Here is a 15,125-nt window from a genome sequence, read left to right as displayed (position 1 = left end):
AACTAGCAAAACTAGACTAAGGCTAGGTAAACTAGGACAGGATCCATAAAGTAGCTATCACAGTGATAAACACTAAACAATACTCGGCCCTGAACAGGGTAATCAGTGCAATAGTATATGAGAGGGGTGTGGCGTGGGGTGACGTTTAACAGTCTGTGTAGTGTGTGTTACGGAGCGAGGGTTAGTGTTTTTGAGCTAACAATACTACAGCCATAAAGGCTGATTTATACTTCTGGATTAAACCGACAGCGGAGCTATGCTGTAGGCTGTGCATAGTCCCTGTACATAGCATTATGCGCATCACTTAGTTGTCCGCGAAAAACAATGTTGTTCTGTCGTGCTTCAAGTCCTTGTGGAGATTGAATGCCATCTTCTCCTGTTCTGTTAGTATCTCCTGTTTGTAGTTTTAAATAATCATTTGATATTTATTTGCCGCTGTCACAGCTGATGCTTCACTGATAAGCTTTTCTGACGGCTTTTGTTGTGGAACCTTGGGGTTACACAAGCATCATGCCTGTTGACACTGCTAACTAGTGGTCTGCACATCGACGCAGAAGTATAAATAAAAACCGACGCCCAGCCTATGGTGTAGAGGCTATGACATAGGTCCTGCGCAGAAGAATAAATCAGGCTTAACTATGGGTAAATATAAACTTTATTGGAGGCCAAATCGGGAACAGGTATTGATGTAATAAGGGCTGTGTGGTGAATTATGGGATTTGTAAGGCAGAGATTGGCTCATAACAAGATGCCTTGCAAATCCACTGTGTTTTTTTTAAATTATTTTTATTCTTTAAAGGGGTTCTATTATGCTCTTTTACAGTCTTTTTTTTTTGTTTGTTTTGGGGGTGCATGCTTGGTGTTTTTTTTTTTTTTTTTTTTACATAATTTACATTATTACCATAGCTTTCTCCCCAGGCTGGCACAAATGGATCGTTTAGTTTTAGGTTTGATGAAGTTTCACCTTCTGAAAAACAAAATCTATTGTGATTGGTTAGCAGTCCCACTGTGTTGCGATTGGCCAACAGCTTAGACAGTGTTACAGTTCTGCCACAGTAGCAAATCCCATGTACAACTGTGCAAACTAGATTAAAGTGATTCTTGCGTTTTAAATATAGATGTTTTTCTTACAAAAACACACTGAATCGCTAAAGGAGGCTTTTTAAAAACTAAATATCTCCCTTTGTAGTGGACTTTGAGATTTGTCTGTCTTTCCTATTGAAGTATATATATTTTGATTGTTTCAATAAATGTTGGTTGATTTAAATTCTTATATCTTTAACTTTACAGATGTGTTTTACAGCTTTGTCCTCAAAGATGATATTTGTTATTGTGAAACAGCTCTTCAATATGTTGTACAGTCTCTCAACCCCCGATTAAGTATGTTATATGTTTTGCAATAAAAAAAATGTAAAAAATAAAAATAAAAAAGCAGATTCTTTATTTTTTCTCACTGTGACAGTGGAGGACACTACAACATGACCTATGTGCCTGAGCAGCCGAATATGAATAATGCACCATGAACAGAAATTGAATCATTCATAATGTGAAACATAATGTGAAAATACAGTGAATTCTACACTGAAATTTTCTACACAGTATGCATAACAAAGTCATGCATTTTAATTCTAATAAGATTCACAAAGCTGATGAATTGTAACTTAAACATTAATAAATTTACAAGCATGCAAAAAAATATCATAAACTGTCATATGCCGTGCTGGTTTGACAAGACGGGAAGCAGAATTCCAACAAAAATGACTTTAATTAACTTCTTGAAATTAACAAGAGACATCCACACACAAGGTTAACGTTAATGACCGGACAAAGGGCTGAACTCAAAGACAGACTTATAAAGGTAAACTAATCAAGAAACACAGCTGATACAGATAACGATGAAACAAGGACTAAACCAAATGATCACAAACAGACAGGGGAAGACAGAGGGAGAAACCAAATCAGAACAGTGCAAACAGTGCAAACACAAAGGCAAAAGACATGAAACATAAGGCTACATATGACATTACCTCCCCCTCCCGGTAGGCGCATCTCGCGCCGTGATGGAAACACCGGGGGGGCGGGCGCCCTGGAGGCCATTACGGGGCAGGACCTTGCTGGATTGGGAAGGGCTCCAGGGCGGAACAGGAAGCCATGGCGGGTCAGGCAGCCACGGCCGGACAGGCAGTTCGAGTGGCCCTGGCGGGTCAGGCAGCCACTGCCGGGCAGATAGTCCAGGTGGCCAAAGGGGGTCAGGCGGCCATGGCCGAACAGGTAGTTCAGGTAGCCATGGCCGGGTCAGGAGTTCTTGGAGCCATGGCTGGGCAGCCCCCGTGGCCTTGGCCTCAGTCCTTGGCCAGGCCACGTGGACTCGGGGTATGTAGCCCCCCCAAAAAAAAATTTCTTTGGGAAATTTCGAGGTTCATAGGGGGGAGGCTCTGGAAGGCTGGGTTGGACCAGAGGAGGCTCTGGAAGGCTGGGTTGGATCAGCGAAGGCTCTGGACATCTGGACTGGACCAGCAAAGGCTCTGGACGGCTGGACGGGACCAACGAAGGCTCTGGAAGACTGGACGTGACCAGCGAAGGCTCTGGACGGCTGGACGGGACCAGCGAAGGCTCTGGACGGCTGGACGGGACCAGCGAAGGCTCTGGACAGCAGGACGGGACCAGCTGAGACTCTGGACGGCGCTCTGGAGGAGCGGGCTCTGGACGGCTGGACGACCCCAGCGGAGATTCAGGAGGGCTGGGCGTCTCCAGTGGAGACCCTGAAGGAGCTAGCTCTGGGCGAGCGGTCACTGGAGGGCGCTCTGGCGGCGCAGTCATCGGAGGACGCATATCCATAAGGTCCTTAATATCCTTTTCGGCCGGGAACTCAGAAACGTCAACCATCTTGTTCCGGGAAATCAGGAACGTCGACCATCTTGGTCGAGAAATCAGGAACGACGGCCATCTTGGCCGGGAGATCCGAAACGACGGCCATCTCGGCCGGGAACTCAGGAACAACGGCCATCTCGGCCGGGAAATAAGGAACAGTGGCCATTTTGGTCAGAAACTCAGGAACAGCGGCCATCTTGACCGGAAAATCAGGAACATCGGCCATCTTGGCCGGGAAATTAGGAATTGTGGCCATCTTGACAGGGAAATCACGAACTTCGGCCATCTCAGCCGGGGAATTAGGAGCTGTGGCCATTTTGGCCGGGAAATCAGGAACTGTGGCCATTTCGGTCAGGAACTCAGGAACAGTGGCCATCTTGACCGGAAAATCAGGAACATCGGCCATCTTGGCTGGGAAATTAGGAATTGTGGCCATCTTGACAGGGAAATCAGGAACTTCGGCCATCTCGGCCGGGAAATCAGGAGCTGTGGCCATTTTGGCCAGGAAATCAGGAACTGTGACCCTCTTGGCCGGGAAATCAGGAAATGTGGCCTTCTCGGCCGGGAAATCAGGAACTTCGGCCATCTCAGCCGGGAAATCAGGAATTGCGGTCACCTCGACCGGGAGATCAGGAACGGTGGCCATCTCGGCCGGGAGATCAGGAACGCTGGCCATCTTGGCCGGGAACTCAGGAACTGTGGCCCTCTTGCGTGTAGACACCGGCGTGGCGGCAGCCAGCGGTACAGTGCTGAGGAAGGCTACGGAGCTTTGGAGAGTGACAGGGCGTTCGGGGCGTGGCAGGTGGTCTGGGCCGTTGATCAGGCATGTGGTGAACACCGGCTTTGGATGACCTGGCGCGATGCGATGTGCATCTGAGGGGACTGGACAAGGATCTATTTCTGAAACTCAAAGTTCAAATAAAGGATGACGTTGACAAATTCTACAAACGAAAGATCGTGAACGGACAGATCGCTACGGATTATGTCCTTGTCCAGCCCCAACAGAAATACAACACTGATTGACGCGTCGGGCCAGCTCAACAGATGGTATAGCTCGGTAAATTCAGCCACATACCTCTACTACTCCCGACCACCCTGCCGCAAACCCCACAGCCGTTCCTCAGTACTTACTTTTGGTCCGGTCATTCTGTTATATGCCGTGCTGGTTTGACGAGACGGGAAGCAGAATTCCAACAAAAATGACTTTAATTAACTTCTTGAAATGAACAAGAGACATCCACACACAAGGTTAACGTTAATGACCAGACAAAGGGCTGAACTCAAAGACAGACTAATAAAGGTAAACTAATCAAGAAACACAGCTGATACAGATAACGATGAAACAAGGACTAAACCAAATGATCACAAACAGACGGGGGAAGACAGAGGGAGAAACCAAATCAGAACAGTGCAAACAGTGCAAACACAAAGGCAAAAGACATGAAACATAAGGCTACATATGACACTAACACCATAATATGTAATAATTTATCTGAGGTTACTTCAAGTGTTTAGTGTATTGTCACTAAATATTACCTCTTATATAAAAACTCTAAGAGGTACTTGGTACTTTTAATTAATTGACCCTCATGTCATTTCTCATGAGTAAAATGAGAAATGACATTTATCAGTTCCCCCATGGCTGGTGACTCCATAGTTGGTCCCTCCACGACCATCTGTGGTCTCTTCACGGCTGGTCCCTTCATGGATGGTGCCTCTAGAGCTGGATCCAGAGCTGGTCCCTCTATGGACCAGCTGGTGCCTCCAGAGCTGGTCCTTTCATGGCTGATTCCTCAATGGCTGATGCCTCCAGAGCTGGTCCCTCCATAGCTGGTTGCTCCATAGCTGATGCCTCCACGGCTGATAGCTCAACAGCTGGAGCTTCTAAAGCCGTTTCCTCCATGGCTGATCGATCCATGACTGTGTCTTCAAAGCTGGTTTCTCCACGGCTGGTCCCTTAAAGGCTGGTGTCTCTAGAGCCGGATCCAGAGCTGGTCCATCCATGGACCGGCAGGTGCCTCAAGAGCTGATCCCTTTACGGCTGGTGCCTCCAGAGCTGGTCCTTCCATGGCTGGCACCTCTAGAGTGGGTTTCTCCATGGCTGGTAGCTCCAAAGCTAGTGCCTCTAAATCCAGTTCCTCTATGGTTGATCACTCTACTGCTGGTGCCTCCAAATCTGGCTCCTCCATGGCCGGTGCCTCCAGAGCTAGTTTTTACAAAAATTGTGAACTTTCAGTGTGCAAAAGACACTGAACCTGTTGCTTGTGCAGCAAAGCGTGAAATAATTACAGTTTGTGTGTAAATAGTAACAATTATACGTATTTATTTATGGTTATAAAAAAAAATTTCTCTCTTTGATTTACTGTTTGATAATTATTGTTTGTTCTTAGTTTAACCTAATAGCTATTCCTGATATCTAAGTAACAAACATGCTTCCCGTACTTCTCTTTCAAACAAAATTGTAATGTCTGATTGTAATCATAATGCAAAACCGTCTCAGGTTACGTATTGTAACCTTGGTTCCCTGAGGGAATTCGAGCTGCGTCATCAACGCTTTGGGGAACGCCATTGGCGGGCAGCACTCTAAGTCATAGTCTATAAACCAATCAGAAGACCGGAGTGACCTCACCGGTGTGGTGACATCAGCGACCGGGAAGTATAAAGCACGTGCGCTTGACGCCGCTCGTCAGCTTCCAGGAATGAAGCGGTGCGCAGCAGGGATGCGGGAATTATGGTCCGAGACGCAGCACCTCGTTCCCTCAGGGAACCAAGGTTACAATACGTAACTGCATCATCAACGCTTTGGGGAACGAGATGTCAACACCCCCATGATTCCAAATCCCTGCCTAGTGTCTGTGTTGCTAGGCCAAGGGAAGGAAAACGTTGAGTCTGGTGAATCACACCAGAAAAGTAATACACCTCTGTCTGGTTAACTGCCAGAACAAGAGGGAAAAAGGGCAGTGCCTGTAATGTTTATATGACAGGACACTGGAAGATCTCCGCCTGGGGAAATTGCCAGGACGCGAGAGATAATACACCTCTGTCAGGTGAACCTTTTTTGTTGCCAAAAAGCAGAGGGAAGAATAGACCTCGGCCTGGGGGACCGCCAGAAAACACAAGGGATAACACATCTCCGCCTGGGAAACTCCTAGGACACGGAGGGAAATGATTCAGCCTAGTCAGTGCTAGGACACGGGTGATAATACACCTCTGTCTGGGGAACCGCCAGAACAAGAGGGAACAAATACACCTTGGCCTGGAGAACAGCCAGGAAACACGAGGGAGATAATATACCTCCGCCTGGGAAACTGCCAGGACCCGGAGGGGGAGTAATACACCTCAGTCTGGTGAACCTTTTTTGTTGCCAGAACACAGAGGGAGGAATAAAACTCGGTCTGGGAAACCGTCAGGACACGAGGGAAAGTTGGCCATTCCAGGACAGAGGAGCCAGGAGTAGCTCTCAGGTCTAGTTCATAGAACCTGACAAAATTAAGGGTGAGGACCAACCCGCCCCACTGCAGATGTCCTGAATGGGAACACCTGTTGCCAGTGCTTTAGAGGCAGCAACGCCTCTAGTAGAGTGAGTCTTAACCCCCAACGGTGATGGCCGGCCAGAGGACTCATAAGCAGTAGTAATGGCATCAACGATCCATCTACTAATAGTTGGTTTTGTCGCAGATTGCCCCCTCCCAGGAGGTCCGTGACAAACCAACAGTTGCTCTGACTTTCGCCACGGGGCAGCTCTGTGGACGTATGCGTCCAGTGCTCGCACTGGACACAAACAGTTATACTTCCGATGGCCGCTCTCCATGAATGGAGGAGTGCACTGCGGAGGAAACGTATGACCAAGGGGTTGTTACCCACTGAGGAGCAACCGAGAGGGCGTAGTAGGCCGATATAGCCACCACGTACACCTTCAGGGTGGAGTGGGTTAGCCCTGCTGAAAAGCGAGTTTGCAGGAACTCCAGCACTGTACCAACAGGGCAGTGGACTGGGTCTGAATGGTGTTCGTGACACCATGATGCAAACAAGTTCCATTTAAGGCCATAAAAGTTTCCTTGTAGAGTGAGCTCTGGAAAGTAGGATGATCTCAACAACCTCAGTTGAGAGACCAGCCTCTATGAGATGTGCCCCCTGAGGGGGCCACACCCATAGTCTCCATATCTCCGGGTGGGGGTGAAGGATTGAGCCCCTGGCCTGGGAGAGGAGGTCTGTCCTGACAGAAATCTCCCATGGAGAGCCATCGAGGAGGGCGATTATGTCCGAGAACCATACTCGGGCCGGCCAGTACGGGGCTACTAGTAACAGCCGTACTCCATACCGGCGTACTCTTTCCAGAACTCCTGGGAGCAGAGTGATCAGGGGAAAAGCGCACAGATGAAGCCTCGGCCACGTCTGTACCATGGCGTCCAGTCCGAGCGGAGCTGGAGGCACTAGAGAGTACCAGAGGGGACATTGCGATGTCTCTTGAGTAGCAAAGAGGTCCACCTGAGCCTGGCCAAACACTCTCCAAATCTGCTTGACTACTTCTGGGTGAAGCATCCATTCCCCTGACCTCGGCCCCTGCCTCGACAGGATGTCTGCTCCCACGTTCATTCATCCAGGGATGTGTACTGCTCTCAGCGAGAGGAATTTTCCCTGTGACCACAGGAGGATCTGGTACGCCAGCTTGTACAAGGGGCGTGAGTACAGTCCCCCCTGGTGGTTGATGTAATACATGACCGCAGTGCTGTCGGTGCGGACCAGCACATGATGGTGTCTCAGGTCTGGGAGGAAGTGCTTCAGGGCCTGAAACACAGCAAGCATCTCTAGGCAATTTATGTGCAATGAGAGATGGTGATTGCTCCACAGACCGCGGGCTGAGCGACCACTCATGACCGCTCCCCAACCGGTGAGGGATGCATCTGTCGCTAGCGTGACGCTGCGACAAGGAGCTCCCAACACCGGGCCCTGAGACAGAAACCAAGGTTTTTTTTTCACATGACCAAGGCATGTAGGCATCGCAGCATGACCATGATCTTGCAAAATGGGTTTCCCCTCGGGGAGAACCCCTTGGTTTTGAGTCACCACTGTAGTGGTCTCATGTACAGCAGTCCAAAATGTATCACGTTGGATGCAGCTGCCATAAGACCTAACAGTACTTGAAACTGTTTTACAGTGAGTGACAAGCCTAGCTTGACCGCATTGACTGCAGTAAGGATCGAATCGATCCGAGCAGGTGACATTCGTGCCTGCATCGTGGTCGAATCCCATACGACACCTAGATAAGTGGTTCTCTGTAATGGAGACAGCACACTTTTCTTGGCGTTGAGTCTCAACCCCGTCTTTGGAACGATGAAGTACCGGCTATAGAACCCGGACTCTCTGTGCTGAAGAGGGACCACATCGATGGCCTCCTTCCTCAGAAGGGAGTTTACTTCCTGTTCCATTACCAGAGCCTGCTCGGGACCCACCTCGGTGGGGAACACCCCGTTGAAAGGAGGCAGCGGAGCGCCGAATTGGATGCAATAACCTTTCTCTACAGTACGCAGGACCCATGTAGATACATCCGGCAGTAGTTTCCACGCTGCCAGAAAGTCTACTAAGGGAACCAGCCTCTCGAGGCTGGTCTCTGGTGTTACTAGAGATATTGACTCGGTGTCCTTTAACAGCACGCTTGTAGGAAACACCTGAATCAGTTTCTCTGAGTACCCCTGTGGGGGTAGCGAACTCTCTAGCTCCGCTACGTTTCTGGGCAGAACGACTAGAGAACAGTGTTCGTGGGAGATTGCCGCGCACTGTAGCACTGGCAGGGTTAGCTGACAGATCTCCTGAGAGCCCCGAGGAGGGGCGGCCACCACGGATTGTTGTGAACCACGAACCTCCCCGAGAGGGGCTACCCTCATTGGCCCTGTATCGCAGTAATCAGGGCCGCTTAGTCGAGGACCTCTTTGACTGAAGGACCACCCTCAGGTAAGGCCTTGTCTTAGAGGCCCTCGACTTGGAGTGCTGCTGACCCCGCCCTCTAGGTATCGCCGGAGGGGCACTCCATTTTTGTGGCTCACGGTACGAGGAGCAGGGGAATAAGTGCGGCAAGGGAGATAGCGTCTGAACGCTGCTGCTTGATTGCGAGCCTCCTGGTGCCTGCTGACTACTGCATCCACAGAGTCACCAAAGAGGCCCGCAGCCTGCAGCGGAGCGTCAAGGAGGAGGACCCTGTCCTTGTCTTTCATCTCGAACAGGGTCAACCACAGATGCCTCTGAGCTAAATCTGCGGTTCCGACGCATCTCAGAGATATTTGCTTCCTTGCCATCACCTAAATCCTTAAGCAGGTCGGCCTAGTATGCCTGCAGCACTGACATTGTGTTTAAGCAAGCACCAGCCTGACCTGCTGCCGTGTACGCCTTGCCCACCAAACTCGAGGTGACTTTAAGAGGCTTAGTGGGCAAGGACGGAGCCTTCAAAGATGATGCTAGTCCAGGCTACAGATAGCTCGCAAGCGTCTGCTCAACCCGTGGCATCATCTTGTAGCCACGCTCACTCAGCCCCACCACATTACCGTAGTAATCAGTGGACGGGTGAATAAGCGGGCTGAAAAGGGTTCTTCCCACGATCTTGCGATCTCAGCATGAAGATCGGGGGGAAAAGGAAGGTTCCATTTTGGAAGTGCTGATCTAGCCCACAGAAAGCGCTCATCGAGTTTGCTTTTCTGCGGTTCATGTTGTTGTTCTACGCGCCAACTAATATTGAGCTTGGCTACCGCATTTGTCAGCACCTCAAAAGCTCCTCATACTTTTGAGGCGATCGGGGGGGGGGATTGAATACTTTCGTTAACGCCCTCCACATCAACCTCCTCGGAGGAAGACAGGAGAAGCGCCCCCTCTTCCTGGAGAGAAGGAACCGCAGTGCGGGCTTCCTCATCCAGTAGGAGGTCAATTGATTCATTAGGTGAGGAGGGAGATAGGGGATCACCTCTAGTAAATCAAGCTGCGAATCTCACGAGTGCAGCTGCCGCCCCGCCTTGGCCTTGGCACGGGGAATGCTGGTGAAGGCTCCCTCCTCAAAGAGAGCCCTCCGGGAACGGAGCACCCGCAGTGGAAGGCGTTCACACTTCGCACCCAAGCAGACTACACACAGATTGTGTGTATCCCCACCAGCAATGAAACGCTGGCAGGGAGGAACACACTTTCTATGTGGCTGCTCAACCGCACTAAATCTTTTCTTTCCCCCTTTTGGCATAGTTTGCTCAAATAAAAGCTGTGCAAACTGGCACAAAAAAGCAGCAAACTATGGAGAGACACAGACACAGAGTGCTCAAGCTGAATGACAAAAGCTGACGTGCGGCATCAAACGAACGTGCTTTATACTTTCTGGTCGCTGACGTCACCGTCTTCTGATTGGTTTATAGACTTTGACTCATAGTGCTGCCCGCCAATGGCTTTCCCCAAAGCGTTGATGACGCAGCTCGAGTTCCCAGAAGGGAACTAATATTTATCTAACCAAAAAATATCTAAACCTTGACAAATGTAATCTTTTAGAATGTCAAAATATATTTCTACATGCAAAACCTTTTAAAATGAAGAAACTGTCTAAAACTTGGCAGGAGGTTACCTGACATTACACAAGTTTTTTATATTTATTAACTTTCCTTTTAAGTAATTGTTGTACTCATGATGAGTGCATACAATAATCCAAAGAGTACAATAAATGTATTTTCTTAGTTGTCAAGCTCGACCAGCTCTTCCAGGACAATGGAGACATTCAGCACACTTGACATGACCCTTGAAGTGCAACTGCCACTGTTTACCATTTCAAGAAGTCCCAAAGGCTCTGTATTCTGAAAAAAAAAACAAAAAAAAAAGTTTAAAATAGCAATGTCAATACTAAGTTTACATTAGAAATAGCAGCCTACATCCGAGTAGCTCTCAATAAGGCAACTCCTCACAAATGACATCTAAGAGCTAATAGTATTTGGCATTAATATGGAATAAAAAAATATTCAATAAGGACTACTGTTATATACTCACTGTGAAATTCAAGTTGGTTTCTGTACCAAATGGTGCCTCTTGAGCTCAGACATGGCAATGGTGGGTTACACTAATGGGAACAAAAAAGGTTATAGTATAAACATATTTGTTGTGTCTCATAAATTTAATATAATAGTCATGCAGGGAGATAAATTCATTTAGATTAATAAATAGTAACTTTGGGTAACCGAGAGTTATTAATATCTTAAAATTGTATGGGATTTTATCAAAAATTATAATTAGACAATGCCTTGCTGAGTGTTGTTATTGTGCTGGTATCTTATGGACTGAAGTGACAAAGATATGTTTTTACACAAGTTTAATTCAGCTCAGAGAGACATGAATGCATTTAACCTGCAGTTACACATGCAAAATAATGTTTTGATATTTTAAACATAAAATGTTGAATACTGATATTATGAATTATTTGGAATCATGTGAAATCCCACATTGTTAAAACAACAACATTATCAAAGATGATATATGTCGCACACACATAACGAAAGTATGAATATATTAGCCTTATGGTTATCTATAAGCTAGTGTGCTTCAAAACAACGACAAAATTCGCATTTACAAGATATGGGCATTCAAAACTTACAGTCTCATCACTTCAGCCAATGTGAATCAACGGTTTTGATGATATCACTCTGCACTTCAGTTTCTCATCAAACGTACTGAACAATCAAATGCTCTTTAGAGTCTGTAGTGTCCCGCCCCCTACACTATAAAAAGACACTAAATCTGAGGCTAAGATCGGTCACTTGTTCACAGTGTTAGTCTGTTTGGTAAATGGCATGTAGTGCAGATGTAGGTGACAAAGTAGGTGATAGAGAAGGATTCAGACAGTGTAAATGTGCTTTCCATTGGGGCAAATGAGGTCTGGTTTCACGTTGTGTCACGCGAACTGCAACAGTAAGGACTTGGCTCCGGTTCAGAGATGCGATTGCACCGAGCAGATCATACGCGCGAGTGCATGTATTAAGCTACACAGCCTGATTATGATCTCTTTTTTGTTTTAGCCATAGTTTCATATTGAATCCATGGGGTAATTTATTAGACTGTGGCAGGGATGGACTGGGGTTAAAACTCGGCCCTGGAAAAATCCAGCCCATCCTGGCCATGAGTTCCCCCATGAATGAATTGCTGGATAGGGCCTTCAATTGGAGTGAATAAATAGCCACGTTTCCACTGTCGGGCCAAAAGCGGGCGTGCTAGTGCGTGCCAGAGCCAGTCGCGTTTCCACTGTCACTTCCGGGGCCTGATCGTGCCTCGTCGGTGCTTCCTCAGGGCCAATGGCCCGGGTTTTTCGGCCCGACGAAAACCTTGGGCCAAAGCGGGCCAGCCGGGGCTTGAGGCGTGGTCAAAGTGAAAGGCGGAGTGTGTCTGCGGTAAGATGCGCATTTCGCTGTATTACTAATACAGGGCTCTTCTATGTATTTGGACCGAGGACAATATACAACGCCAGTTTGACGGCGTCTGCAGAAACAAAGACGTGATAAAATACATCGTTGCTGGACTCGCAAAGCTAAATATCCAGCGCACCACAATGCAAGTTCGAGACAAGTTGAAGAAATTGCGGGCGCAGTACAAAGCCATAAAAACGCACAATGGACAAAGCAGTGCCCAGAGAAGACACTTACATTAGGCAGATATTATATGGAAATGCAGTTTTGATGGGCACATTACTTAAATGGTTATCTGATGGGGCACCTTTTGTGTCCTGTGTAAATCAGGTCCTATTCAGTAATAGTTACACTATTAACTGTTGTTACAGATATGTGATGAAAACATTTAAATGCATGTCTGATTAGTATCTACTCGTATTTAAATTTGGAAAAATGCAAACAAGATCCTATAAAAATTAGATCTGATGTATAAGTTTTTTTTCATCGTCCAAAAAACCCCACAGAAACTCCCCAACACACCTTGATAAATTGTTAACATACACTGTACCTGTATCTGTACCTAAATAAAAGCATGCAAAATTATACTAGAAGTACAACTGTGTAGTTATTTTTTGCAGTAGTGTGTAGATAATATGCAACATTTTGTTTAATGTAATACCAATTAGACGAAAGATTTGTGTGTAGGTCATAAAAACAAAGCTTCTTTTCAAGTGATTTATTAATGTAATATATTACAAATATTGCTGCTGCATAAACAACAGTTGCAGAGCACTTCTTGCATCAGAACAGACATCACCAACATTACAAGACGTTTCTGCATTCGCTGTATCCGGCTTCCACGTCGCTTTATTGTTCTTTTTCGCCTTGCAGCTAATAAGCTTTCGCCGTAAACGCTACTGAGCCTCCGTCTTCGCATCTTGTTTTCGCTGCCTCATCTTCCACCAAGAAAACACCGAAAGGAGCAAACAGCCGCTTCGGCTCTCTTCCTTCGATAATCACACTATGGTGACTTACTTTCAATCTCCCCGCTGAAAGGGGAGGGGTTTCGTGACGTTTGATTCAAGGAGGTGTGTAAAGGGCGGGCTTTAGGTTTGCGCAGCGAGGCTACTGGCTCGATAGTGGAAACGCAGCTTACTTTTGGTCTTGGTGCTTGCGACTCGAGGCCATTGGCCTCGCCCCGCACGCTCTTAGCACTGGCTCGCACTGGCCCGACAGTGGAAAGGCGGCTAATGAATAAATAAAACAGGACAGAAACAAATAACCTAGATATTACTGAATTAACATTTTATTTCAATTAAAATTGATTTGAACTACACCTCTAAAGAGACAGAAGTTCTTGCTTAGAATTAGTGTTAGTAAGATGGTGATCACAAGAAGTAACCATGGTCATCCTAACCATGGTTATTATTTTTATGTCAAATAAACAGTAAGTAAACTATAAAATTTGTAATAAAAACGCTTAACATGTAAAAACTACAAAACTATTTTATGAAAGTAAAGTAGGCCGATTTAATAACAATAAGCAATAACAGTAATTTTTATAATAAATACTTCTTTGCCAAAACACCATATTTGTAGCCTAGAACCTAGACGCGCCCCTAGCGGCAGCAAATTACATTTGCTTCTAAGGGCAGTCTAGTAACTCTCCGTTCACTTTTCAAAAATCCAAAATCCAAAGTGGGCGGGCTTAACATGATGACGGCTGACCTGCGACCATTAATTCCGTCAGGCGTTCTCTGGTTCCGTGAATTACGCTTCGAGAGATAGAGCGATGGCTGCTGTTAGCGAACAACTTTGTTTCGAATCGGCTTTGGCCGCCACTCTGAAAGACTTGGAGTTAAGCTTTTCTCTGAGAAAAGAACAAGAAACTGCACTGAGGTCGTTCTTACAAAAGAAGGATGTATTTGCAGTTGCCTACGTCACCTTATTCGTTGCTCCGATTGGTTGTAGCGCTATCCTATTGCTTGGAGAGTGAGTTTGAAAGACATCCTCTTATCCCGCCCCTCCGGTTGAGCCCTGTCCATGGAGATTGCCCAGACCATACATTTATGTGGGTCTGGCTTGTCAGGCTACCATATTTGTACAATGTTAAGCTAAATTATGGAGCTGAATTTATTGGCGTTTTCCAGTTTACCTCGTCCTGCATTTTAAGTTGTCACAGCTGTTTTTAGCCAACATCACTACACGACTGTTTAACACAATTCTGTGTCACATCTGAATGGATCAAGCTACTTATGCTGTTTATCACTTTACATTGTGACGTAAGCATAGCGCTGAGCGGATGACTCATATCCCGCTCTGCTTTATTTTGCGCACGGCTGGCGGATGCACTGCGTACGCCGCTTTACACTTTTGGAGTCTTTGCTTTTTGCAGTTCTCTGTAATTTAAAAACAGCACCAAATGTGGGGAGGTCTTTCTCGCTTCGGCGATCGGCCCACTACTCGACCGGCCCACCGGGAATGTCCCGGTACTCCCGATGGCCAGTACATCCCTGGACTGTGGCTGTCATATGCTTACCGACCTCAACCGCTCTCGCCCCAGCAGATATTAAATGGAAAGCTATTGGCTATTTAAATGAAGTGGGCAGGGCTGGGCGATATGTTTTTGTTTCAGTTAAAATTACATCACCAAATAGAATAATGCCGTGTTCCAGGCAGGTTTTTTAGCTCGTAAATCACGACTTCAAATCATGACTTACATCTTTGTAGCGTTCCAGGCAAGTCACCCCAAACTGCCTGAGCGCATTTATTATTATTACATTATTAATTATTTTTTTGCAACGTTATATTGTCATAAAATCTATTTTTTCACTGTGTACCACATACATAAACATATGC

The sequence above is a fragment of the Garra rufa genome, chromosome 1 (genome assembly GCF_049309525.1).
Source record: "Garra rufa chromosome 1, GarRuf1.0, whole genome shotgun sequence".
In the NCBI taxonomy this organism is placed as follows: domain Eukaryota; kingdom Metazoa; phylum Chordata; class Actinopteri; order Cypriniformes; family Cyprinidae; genus Garra; species Garra rufa.
The sequence above is the reverse complement of the archived record's forward strand: the minus strand, read 5'-3'. Positions refer to the sequence as shown.